This window comes from Macaca nemestrina, chromosome 14 (assembly GCF_043159975.1).
Source record: "Macaca nemestrina isolate mMacNem1 chromosome 14, mMacNem.hap1, whole genome shotgun sequence".
Classification (NCBI taxonomy): domain Eukaryota; kingdom Metazoa; phylum Chordata; class Mammalia; order Primates; family Cercopithecidae; genus Macaca; species Macaca nemestrina.
The window spans coordinates 93,291,120-93,303,871 of NC_092138.1; the positions used below are offsets into that span (position 1 = coordinate 93,291,120).

Genomic DNA, 12,752 nt, shown 5'->3' on the forward strand with positions numbered 1-12,752 from the left:
CCCATGGGGATTGGAGGTGGGGCCTGGTGGGAGGTATCTGGGTTATGGGGGTGTGTTCTCCTGAATTTGGTTGTTTAAAAAGTGTGTGGTGGCTGGGTACAGCAGTTTGAGACCAGCCTGACAATATAGTGAAACCCTGTCTCTACTAAAAATACAAAAAATTAACCAGGTGCGGTGGCACGTGACTGTAGTCCCAGCTACTCAGGAAGCTGAGGTATGAGAATTGCTTGAATCTTCTAGGCTGAGATTGCCGCGAGTTGAGATCATGCCACTGCACTCCAGCCTGGGTGACAGAGTGAGACTCCAGAGGAGTTCAAGACCAGCCTGACCAAAATAGTGAAACCCCATCTCTACTAAAAATACAAAATCAGCTGGGTGTGGTGGCACATGCCTGTAATCCCAGGCACTCAGGAGGCTGAGGCAGGAGAATTGCTTGAACCCAGGAGGCAGGGGTTGCAGTGAGCTGAGATGGTGCCATTGCACTCCAGACTGGGCAACAAGAGCAAAGCTTCATCTCAAAAAAAAAAAAAAAAAAAAAAAAAAATATGGGGTGTGGCACCTGCCCGTATCCCTGCCTTGCTCCTGCTCTTTTCATGTGACCGGCCTGCTCCAGCTTTGCCTTCCATTATGAGTAAAACTCCCTGAGGCCTTCCTGGAAGCTGAGCCATGCTTGTGCAGTCTCCAGAACCATGAGCCAATTAAACCTCTTTTCTTTGTAAATTACCCAGTCTCAGGTATTCCTTTACAGCCATGTGAGAATCGCCTACCACATTCCTTCATCGTATTTCTGGGCCAAATGCAAGTTCAGTGAGTTTCCTGGAAGAGGACTCCCCCTAGTGACCATTTAGACCACAAGCATGAGTCTCCGGAAAAGTCATTTCTACTTGCCATGCTTAACCAAGTTCCCAACCTCCTAGTACTCTGGACCCTCTTAGTACTCTGGACCCTCTTAGTACTCTGGACCAATGCTGGGTCTTTGATGACAAGTGTTGCAGCCATGAGTACTTGTGATGCAAGACTAATTCAAGTAAACTACATGCATTTAAAAAGTACTGTGCCCCTTAAGAGATTGTAGGGTTATCATACTCAGTTCCCAGGGGCCATTCAGTTCAAGTATCCCAACGGCTTTCCATAATCATCCTATTGGAAGTTCCAGGGTGAGATCATCATTGGTATGTGAAAACCATGTCATGTCAATAGTCCCCTCTCAGACATCATTGTGATTTTTTGAATGCCTGCCTGTATTGTTTTCCAAACACATTACCACATGCTGTAGTTAAAAGGGCAAACTAGACTCCAATATACTAGGCAGACAACAGCAATGATGTCTCCCACATACCCAGGTATTTGCTTTAACAATGGGGTGTCATCCTGGTTTACAACAACATGCTGAAGAGCTGTTAGCTGACAGTCACAGTATGTCCAGTGAGGTTCAAAGGCAGGAATCCTCTTAGTGTTACAGAGAATCAGCATGATACGCATAAGAACAAAATGTGACTAAAACAGTAAACTGTTGCTTAGGCAGGTCATCAAAGAACTCTGATGTCTTCTCTCCAAATCTCGTATATAATGTCTCAGGTAATCGTTGCCATGTGGCTTCGGTCCAGTCCTCCTTATCAAAGGGAAATAAATCTTGGGGTATTTTCTTGTATTGGCTATGATCAGCACCACATATGAGAGAAACAGCTAAGAATATTATCCTCCTCCTGCTGAGATAAAAATGACAACTCCCAGTGGCCGGGTGCAGTGGCTCACGCCTGTAATCCCAGCACTTTGGGAGGCTGAGGTGGGTGGATCCTTTGACACCAGCAGTTCGAGACCAGCCTGGCAATATAGTGAAACCCTGTCTCTACTAAAAACAAAAAAAATTAGCCGGGTTCAGTGGCGCATGACTGTAGTCCCAGTTACTCAGGAAGCTGAGGTATGAGAATTGCTTGAATCTTCTAGGCTGAGGTTGCCGAGAGCTGAGGTCATGCCACTGCCCTCCAGCCTGGGTGACAGGGTGAGACTCCAGGTAAAAAAAAAAAAAAAAAAAGACACCTTCCTTTCCAGGTATTATTTCCCATTTTATGATCTCTTTCCATTTGTTACCTATCTTGATGCAGACTGGGCTTCTCTGGGTAGACATCTCTGGTTCAGCTAACCTGCCCTCTACAGGCATGTAGCAGGATTAGGCTTCCCAGAACTGCTTCCTGTGTCCATTACCAGGTAGAAGGCATAGGGCTAGAAAGGCAAAGAAAGATGGGAATGTCGATAAAACAGTTATTGATATTACTGTAAATATCAGGAAGGCTACAAAAAAAGAAATAAGATTTCTTTTTTGTCTTCAAAGGGTTTTCCAAGCAGTGAAGCACTTGCCGTGTTGAACGATAGCAAAAAAGGATACTTTTTGCAATGTAATTAGATGTTCTATACTGCTACAAGGAATTGCCTTCCGAATGGAGGTTCATGTATAATACTCATTTACAATTCAATCTATAATTACGCAAATAATTTTTAAATATAATCAATAATAAAGACTGTTCTGTGGATGGTAGTGTTTAATACATTTTATATTTTGTATAGTGATTTCAGGCCTTTTGTTTTCTTAAAATCAGCAGCTGTTTAGCCTAATTCTTAGCATTATTTTGTCGTTTGCGCCAGTACTTTTTTGTGCACGCTTTTTGTGATCTGTGTTAAAAACCTGCATTGCCAACATTGCAACTCGAACTTAAACTTGTTATTCAAATAAATATTTAATTAAAAAAAGAAAAAAAAAGAAAGATGGGAATGTCTCACAGGGGAGGGACGCATCACTATGGTCAGCCCTCATGAGATGAAGTCACTATCCAGCCCATTATTTCTTTAGGAATATGCACAGTCAAGTTATTTATTTGTTTATTTTTAACTTTAGGGGTTTTTTTTTAAAAAATAAAACAAATTTGCCTGACAGTTCCAAGTACAAAACTAACCAGTTTCGAACTTATTAATGATAATAGTACAGAAATGCGTCCTTCCTCAGGGGAACAGTATCCTCCCTGGGGCTCTCTTGGGTCACAGTGCAGATCCTGGGTGCATGCTCAGTGTACATGTCCCTCTTGGCTGCAGAAATGAAGACATCTTTCACTAGCTGTGGCCTCTGACCAAGGAGAGCAGGACATGCTTCACCTTCTACATGTTCTTAAAACCAACAAAAATCTGATTGTCAAGCAGGAGCTGTAGTGTGGCATCTGCTGAAACTCCAGCCTTGAAGGAGTCTCTCTGGTAGGACCCACCAGGTCAAAGCTGTACATAGCTCCCTTCCATTCTTTAAGTTCACAGGTGACAGACGATGTTGTAACCATCGTATGGACAGTAGTGCCTGGATACAGGATTGTAAATAACATTCCAATTGCCCCTGTAGTCATGGCCTTATTATTAGGATGTTTATACATCTTTAGTTTTGCTGCAATAATCTTTGTCAGGGAAGACAGTCTCCATGAAAACCACTTCATCCAATGACTGTTTTGTCTGTTAATTTGTAACATTTGGGGTTGTCCCAGGTGTTAATTGAAACCCTTGACTCAACAGAGTGTCAGAAGTGGCAATGCAAAAGTCTTGTGCAGCTGTTGCCAAACCAGTATCTCCATTGAAAACATAGGAAGACACGTGCAGTCCTAAGGAGCCCGCGGGGCTGAGCAGCTCCACTGTCAGGGACCCCAGTGGCTGTGGAGGACCACAGTGCACTGCTGCAGCTCTGGCTCCTGTCGATTACCGCCAGAGGGCAGCTCCCATGCACATCGAATTTACAGGAATCTGAAGAATTCTGAGCAGCAAAGTCTGCTTCTGTCTGGACAAGCATTATCTGGACTAAAGATAATTTGATTCATAAGAAAAGTGATATTTTGTACCGCAAAGATAATTTTTATGAGATAATAGCATCATCTTTGACCTTCTCATTCCCACATTTGTACTCTCATCCGAAAATTTCCAAAGTTATTTCTTATATTCAGATGAGAAATACATGTGGCTGGTATTAATCTGCATTGTTCACAAGTGCCAAATAGTCCCAAAAGCCCTTGCTCATCATCTCCAGGTCATTCAACTCCATTTAAAATTGAAGTTTGATTTATGTAGAGTAAAATGACTTATGTCATAGAGGTACAGTTTTTTTTACTGATGATTTTTAAATTCATCTTCTCATTAATGGACATTTGGGTTGTTTTCACTTTGGCCTATTATGAATGACGCTGCTATGAATATTGTTGCACCATTTTTGGTTGATACAGGATAATTATACATTTGAAATTATTAGAAATTGCTGAGCTGTTTTCCAAGATAATTGTATAATTTTTGCATTCCCACCATCCATATATGAGAGTTTCAGTGCTCCAACATTTCATATTGTCTTTTTAATTGTAGCCATTCTATCAAATATGCAATGGTATCATATTGTGACTTTAATTTCATTTTCCCGATAAGCGATGATGTTGAGTGCTATTTCACATGTGTGATATTCAAATTGGCCATTTCAAACTCTTCTTTTGTAAAATGTGTTCAAGTTTTTTGCCACTTTTAAAAGTGTATGTCTTTGCTTATTGACTTTTAAGAGTTTTTTATATATTGTGTATATGTTTTTGTCAGCTATATTTATTGTGAATATTATTTCCTTACCATTTACTTAATGGTGTCTTTTGATGAGCAATAGGTTTAAATTTTGAAGAAATGTAATTTAATAATATTTCTTTTATGGTTTTTTTTTTTTGTTTCCTGACCAAGAAAATTTTCACCTGAAGGTTGAAAATACATTTTTCTGTTTTCTTCAAGAAATTTTATAGTGTAAATGCTGAGATTTAAGTTTATGAACTACTTTCAATTAATTTTTGTGTATGGTGTGTAGTATGGGGTTAAGATTTATTTCTTTTTTCATTTATGTATTGAAAGGACCCTCCTTTCTCCATTAAATGACTATATAAAAGTGAAACTAATTCTGAGTTCTCCATTCATTTCACTGATCTATTTTATTTTTATTTTTATTTTTTGAGGCTGAGTCTCACCCTGTTGCCCAGGCTGGAGTGCAGTGGCGTGATCTCTGCTCACTGCAACCTCTGTGTCCTGGGCTCAAGCAATTCTCTTGCCTCAGCCTCCCGAAGACACCAAGTCATAATACCTTAGATCACAGGGGTGGAAGTGCTCAATGTGGGCCCCTACACTGAGACAATGTAACTGCCAAACTACTGGCAAGTCTCCAAAATGGCTTTGGGACCTGTGAGAAGTTCGGGGACTCTGGTGTAGCAAGAACTATTGACATCTGTGGTGGCTATGAGAGCACTGAGGGTCTCTAGCTTACCTTCTTCCTGTAAGTAGTTCTCCCCTAAATCAGTTCATAGTTGATAGTGGCTGGGGAGATATTGTGTCAGAGGCAGAGTGCCTTGCTTCTCTCTCTCTGTTGTGCTATCCCGGGCTTCTGTGCTCCACAGGAATTTTTGCCACTGCCCTGGTGCTCTCCAGCATAGTTTCTCAGTCACTCCAATTGAAATATAATTGTTTATTCATTGTTTTGGTTCCTATCTGTGAAGGCGATGAGCACCAGGGAACAAACTCTAGTCAGCCATCTTGCTGATGTCACTTCATGCAATCTGTCGTTATTTCTCTAAATAAGCTTTCTAATCCTTTCTCTTTCTCTGCTTCTTCTGAGACTCCCATAATGCACAAATTGTTTCACCTGATGGTGTCCCATAAGCCTCATAGACTTTTTTCACTCTCTTTTCTTTCTGTTTTTATTACTGGCTGATTTTAAATGATTGTGTTTTTTGCTCAATAGAGTTTGTTGTGGAAACTCTCTATTAAATTTTTCAGTTTAGTTATTGTATTCTTTTGCTCCAGAATTTTTCTTTGTATTTGATTTTCATATCTTTATTGAATTTTGGATTTTTATTAATTTGCTGTTTGTCCAATTAAAAAATTATCTATGTTCTGCTGTAGCTCACAGAGCTTCTTTAAGAATTATCAAGCAATTCGTAGCTCTCCATTTATTTATTTATTTATTTAGTTATTAATTATTATTATTATTATACTTTAAGCTCTAGGGTACATGTGCATAACGTGCAGGTTTGTTACATATGTATACTTGTGCCATGTTGGTGTGCTGCACCCATCAACTCGTCAGCACACATCAACTCGTCATTTACATCAGGTATAACTCCCAATGCAATCCCTCCCCCCTCCCCCCTCCCCATTATAGGCCCCGGTGTGTGATGTTCCCCTTCCCGAGTCCAAGTGATCTCATTGTTCAGTTCCCATCTATGAGTGAGAACATGCGGTGTTTGGTTTTCTGTTCTTGTGATAGTTTGCTAAGAATGATGGTTTCCAGCTGCATCCATGTCCCTACAAAGGACACAAACTCATCCTTTTTATGGCTGCATAGTATTCCATGGTGTATATGTGCCACATTTTCTTAATCCAGTCTGTCACTGATGGACATTTGGGTTGATTCCAAGTCTTCACTATTGTGAATAGTGCCGCAATAAACATACATGTGCATGTGTCTTTATAGCAGCATGATTTATAATCCTTTGGGTATATACCCAGTAATGGGATGGCTGGGTCATATGGTACATCTAGTTCTAGATCTTTGAGGAATCGCCATACTGTTTTCCATAATGGTTGAACTAGTTTACAATCCCACCAACAGTGTAAAAGTGTTCCTGTTTCTCCACATCCTCTCCAGCACCTGTTGTTTCCTGACTTTTTAATGATCGCCATTCTAACTGGTGTGAGATGGTATCTCACTGTGGTTTTGATTTGCATTTCTCTGATGGCCAGTGATGATGAGCATTTTTTCATGTGTCTGTTGGCTGTATGAATGTCCTCTTTTGAGAACTGTCTATTCATATCCTTTGCCCACTTTTTGATGGGGTTGTTTACTTTTTTCTTGTAAATTTGTTTGAGTTTTTTGTAGGTTCTGGATATTAGCCCTTTGTCTGATGAGTAGATTGCAAAAATTTTCTCCCATTCTGTAGGTTGCGCGTTCACTCTGATGGTAGTTTCTTTTGCTGTGCAGAAGCTCTTTAGTTTAATTAGATCCCATTTGTCAATTTTGGGTTTTGTTGCCATTGCTTTTGGTGTTTTAGACATGAAGTCCTTGCCCATGCCTATGTCCTGAATGGTATTACCTAGGTTTTCTTCTAGGGTTTTTATGGTATTAGGTCTAACATTTAAGTCTCTAATCCATCTTGAATTAATTTTTGTATAAGGAGTAAGGAAAGGATCTAGTTTCAGCTTTCTACTTATGGCTAGCCAATTTTCCCAGCACCATTTATTAAATAGGGAATCCTTTCCCCATTTCTTGTTTCTCTCAGGTTTGTCAAAGATCAGATGGCTGTAGATGTGTGGTATTATTTCTGAGGACTCTGTTCTGTTCCATTGGTCTATATCTCTGTTTTGGTACCAGTACTATGCTGTTTTGGTTACTGTAGCCTTGTAGTATAGTTTGAAGTCAGGTAGCGTGATGCCTCCAGCTTTGTTCTTTTGGCTTAGGATTGTCTTGGCAATGCGGGCTCTTTTTTGGTTCCATATGAACTTTAAAGCAGTTTTTTCCAATTCTGTGAAGGAACTCATTGGTAGCTTGATGGGGATGGCATTGAATCTATAAATTACCTTGGGCAGTATGGTCATTTTCATGATATTGATTCTTCCTATCCATGAGCATGGTATGTTCTTCCATTTGTTTGTGTCCTCTTTTATTTCACTGAGCAGTGGTTTGTAGTTCTCCTTGAAGAGGTCCTTTACATCCCTTGTAAGTTGGATTCCTAGGTATTTTATTCTCTTTGAAGCAATTGTGAATGGAAGTTCATTCCTGATTTGGCTCTCTGTTTGTCTGTTACTGGTGTATAAGAATGCTTGTGATTTTTGCACATTAATTTTGTATCCTGAGACTTTGCTGAAGTTGCTTATCAGCTTAAGGAGATTTTGGGCTGAGACAATGGGGTTTTCTAAACATTCAATCATGTCATCTGCAAAGAGGGACAATTTGACTTCTTCTTTTCCTGACTGAATACACTTGATTTCTTTCTCTTGCCTGATTGCCCTAGCCAGAACTTCCAACACTATGTTGAATAGGAGTGGTGAGAGAGGGCATCCCTGTCTTGTGCCAGTTTTCAAAGGGATTTTTTCCAGTTTTTGCCCATTCAGTATGATATTGGCTGTGGGTTTGTCATAAATAGCTCTTATTATTTTGAGGTACGTTCCATCAATACCGAATTTATTGAGCGTTTTTAGCATGAAGGGCTGTTGAATTTTGTCAAAAGCCTTTTCTGCATCTATTGAGATAATCATGTGGTTCTTGTCTTTGGTTCTGTTTATATGCTGGATTACGTTTATTGATTTGCGAATGTTGAACCAGCCTTGCATCCGAGGGATGAAGCCCACTTGATCATGGTGGATAAGCTTTTTGATGTGTTGCTGAATCCGGTTTGCCAGTATTTTATTGAGGATTTTTGCATCGATGTTCATCAGGGATATTGGTCTAAAATTCTCTTTTTATGTTGTGTCTCTGCCAGGCTTTGGTATCAGGATGATGTTGGCCTCATAAAATGAGTTAGGGAGGATTCCCTCTTTTTCTATTGATTGGAATAGTTTCAGAAGGAATGGTACCAGCTCCTCCTTGTACCTCTGGTAGAATTCAGCTGTGAATCCATCTGGTCCTGGACTTTTTTTGGTTGGTAGGCTATTAATTATTGCCTCAATTTCAGAGCCTGCTGTTGGTCTATTCAGGGATTCAACTTCTTCCTGGTCTAGTCTTGGGAGAGTGTAAGTGTCCAGGAAATTATCCATTTCTTCTAGATTTTCCAGTTTATTTGCGTAGAGGTGTTTATAGTATTCTCTGATGGTAGTTTGTATTTCTGTGGGGTCGGTGGTGATATCCCCTTTATCATTCTTAATTGCATCAATTTGATTCTTCTCTCTTTTCTTCTTTATTAGTCTTGCTAGCGGTCTGTCAATTTTGTTGATCTTTTCAAAAAACCAACTCCTGGATTCATTGATTTTTTGGAGGGATTTTTGTGTCTCTATCTCCTTCAGTTCTGCTCTGATCTTAGTTATTTCTTGCCTTCTGCTAGCTTTCGAATGTGTTTGCTCTTGCTTCTCTAGTTCTTTTAATTGTGATGTTAGAGTGTCAATTTTAGATCTTTCCAGCTTTCTCTTGTGGGCATTTAGTGCTATAAATTTCCCTCTACACACTGCTTTAAATGTGTCCCAGAGATTCCGGTATGTTGTATCTTTGTTCTCATTGGTTTCAAAGAACATCTTTATTTCTGCCTTCATTTCGTTATGTACCCAGTAGTCATTCAGGAGCAGGTTATTCAGTTTCCATGTAGTTGAGCAGTTTTGATTGAGTTTCTTAGTCCTGAGTTCTAGTTTGATTGCACTGTGGTCTGAGAGACAGTTTGTTATAATTTCTGTTCTTGTACATTTGCTGAGGAGTGCTTTACTTCCAATTATGTGGTCAATTTTGGAATAAGTGTGATGTGGTGCTGAGAAGAATGTATATTCTGTTGATTTGGGGTGGAGAGTTCTATAGATGTCTATTAGGTCTGCTTGCTGCAGAGATGAGTTCAATTCCTGGATATCCTTGTTAACTCTCTGTCTCGTTGATCTGTCTAATGTTGACAGTGGAGTGTTGAAGTCTCCCATTATTATTGTATGGGAGTCTAAGTCTCTTTGTAAGTCTCTAAGGACTTGCTTGATGAATCTGGGTGCTCCTGTATTGGGTGCATATATATTTAGGATAGTTAGCTCTTCCTGTTGAATTGATCCCTTTACCATTATGTAATGGCCTTCTTTGTCTCTTTTGATCTTTGATGGTTTAAAGTCTGTTTTATCAGAGACTAGTATTGCAACCCCTGGTTTTTTTTGTTCTCCATTTGCTTGGTAGATCTTCCTCCATCCCTTTATTTTGAGCCTATGTGTGTCTCTGCATGTGAGGTGGGTCTCCTGAATACAGCAGACTGATGGGTCTTGACTCTTTATCCAGTTTGCCAGTCTGTGTCTTTTAATTGGAGCATTTAGTCCATTTACATTTAAGGTTAATATTGTTATGTGTTAACTTGATCCTGCCATTATGATATTAACTGGTTATTTTGCTCGTTAGTTGATGCAGTTTCTTCCTAGCCTCGATGGACTTTACATTTTGGCATGTTTTTGCAATGGTTGGTACCGGTTGTTCCTTTCCATGTTTAGTGCTTCCTTCAGGGTCTCTTGTAAGGCAGGCCTAGTGGTGACAAAATCTCTAAGCATTTGCTTATCTGTAAAGGATTTTATTTCTCCTTCACTTATGAAACTTAGTTTGGCTGGATATGAAATTCTGGGTTTAAAATTCTTTTCTTTAAGAATGTTGAATATTGGCCCCCACTCTCTTCTGGCTTGTAGAGTTTCTGCCAAGAGATCTGCTGTTAGTCTGATGGGCTTCCCTTTGTGGATAACCCGACCTTTCTCTCTGGCTGCCCTTAAGATTTTTTCCTTCATTTCAACTTTGGTGAATCTGGCAATTATGTGTCTTTTTTTTTTTTTTTTTTTTTTTTTTTTTTTTGAGACGGAGTCTCTCTCTACCGCCCAGGCTGGAGTGCAGTGGCTGGATCTCAGCTCACTGCAAGCTCCGCCTCCCAGGTTCACGCCATTATCCTGCCTCAGCCTCCCGAGTAGTTGGGACTACAGGCGCCTGCCACCGTGCCCGGCTAGTTTTTTTTGTATTTTTTAGTAGAGACGGGGTTTCACCGTGTTAGCCAGGATGGTCTCGATCTCCTGACCTCGTGATCCGCCCGTCTCGGCCTCCCAAAGTGTTGGGATTACAGGCTTGAGCCACCGCGCCCAGCCCAATTATGTGTCTTGCAGTAGCTCTTCTCAAGGAGTATCTTTGTGGCGTTCTCTGTATTTCCTGGATTTGAATGTTGGCCTGCCCTACTAGGTTGGGGAAGTTCTCCTGGATGCTATCCTGAAGAGTGTTTTCCAACTTGATTCCATTTTCCCCCTCACTTTCAGGCATCCCAATCAGACGTAGATTTGGTCTTTTTACATAATCCCATACTTCTTGAAGGCTTTGTTCATTTCTTTTTCTTCTTTTTTCTTTTGGTTTATCGTCTCGCTTCATTTCATTCATTTGATCCTCTATCACTGATACTCTTTCTTCCAGTTGATCGAGTTGGTTATTGAAGCTTTTGCATTTGTCACGTATTTCTCGTGTCATGGTTTTCATCTCTGTCATTTCGTTTATGACCTTCTCTGCATTAATTACTCTAGCTATCAATTCTTCCACTCTTTTTTCAAGATTTTTAGTTTCTTTGCGCTTGGTACATAATTCCTCCTTTAGCTCTGAGAAGTTTGATGGACTGAAGACTTCTTCTCTCATCTCGTCAAAGTCATTCTCCATCCAGCTTTGATCCGTTGCTGGTGATGAGCTGCGCTCCTTTGCAGGGGGAGATGCGCTCTTATTTTTTGAATTTCCAACTTCTCTGCCCTGCTTTTTCCCCATCTTTGTGGTTTTATCTGCCTCTGGTCTTTGATGTTGGTAACGTACTGATGGGGTTTTGGTGTAGGTGTCCTTCCTTTTTGTTAGTTTTCCTTCTAACAGTCAGGACCCTCAGCTGTAGGTCTGTTGGAGATTGCTTGAGGTCCCCTCCAGACCCTGTTTGCCTGGGTATCAGCAGCAGAGGCTGCAGAAGATAGAATATTGCTGAACAGCGAGTGTACCTGTCTGATTCTTACTTTGGAAGCTTCCTCTCAGGGGTGTACTCCATCCTGTGAGGTGTGGAGTGTCAGATTGCCCCTAGTTGGGGATGTCTCCCAGTTAGGCTACTCAGGGGTCAGGGACGCACTTGAGCAGGCAGTCTGTCCCTTCTCAGATCTCAACCTCCGTGTTGGTATATCCACTGCTCTCTTCAAAGCTGTCAGACAGAGTCGTTTGCATCTGCAGAGGTTTCTGCTGCTTTTTTTTTTTTTTTTTTTGTTGTTGTTTAGCTGTGCCTTGTCCCCAGAGGTGGAGTCTACAGAGACAGGCAGGTTTCCTTGAGCTGCTGTGAGCTCCACCCAGTTCTAGCTTCCCAGCGGCTTTGTTTACCTACTTAAGCCTCAGCAATGGCGGGCCATGAGCCAGCTGTGGCAGTTTGTGGCCTAGAACTTCCCCCAGCCTCGCTGCTGCCTTGTGGTTAGATCACAGACTGCTGTGCTAGCAATGAGGGAGGCTCCCTGGGCGTGGGACCCTCCCAGCCAGGTGTGGGATATAATCTTCTGGTGTGCCCGTTTGCTTAAAGTGCAGTATTGGGGTGGGTGTTACCCGATTTTCTAGGTGTTGTGTGTCTCAGTTCCCCTGGCTAGGAAAAGGGATTCCCTTCCCCCTTGGGCTTCTCAGGTGAGGCGATGCCTCGCCCTGCTTCAGCTCTCGATGGTCGGGCTGCAGTAGCTGACCAGCACCGATTGTCTGGCACTCCCTAGTGAGATGTACCCAGTACCTCAGTTGAAAATGCAGAAATCACCTGTCTTCTGTGTCGCTCGCGCTGGGAGTTGGAGACTGGAGCTATTCCTATTCGGCCATCTTGCTCCACCCCCCAGCTCTCCATTTCTTTGGTATCAGTTAAAGGAGCTTTATGGTTTTCCTTTAGTGGTGTCATGTTTTCTTGACTTTCTTTCCATGTTCCTTGAAGCGTGTGTTGCTGTCTTTTCAGTTGAAGAAGTATTTATCTCTTCCAGTTTTTATTATCTTTGGGAGAGAAAGACCTCCAAAAAATCAGCCTGTCTGGAGA

The 12,752-nt window shown here is 41.2% G+C and overlaps 1 pseudogene; it reads right to left on the reverse strand.

Annotated features, from left to right (window-relative positions):
• Nucleotides 1-2,956: 2,956 nt before the first annotated feature.
• On the reverse strand, nucleotides 2,957-3,820 carry LOC105487184 (proteasome subunit beta type-1 pseudogene; annotated as a pseudogene).
• Between the last annotated feature and the right edge of the window lie 8,932 nt (nucleotides 3,821-12,752).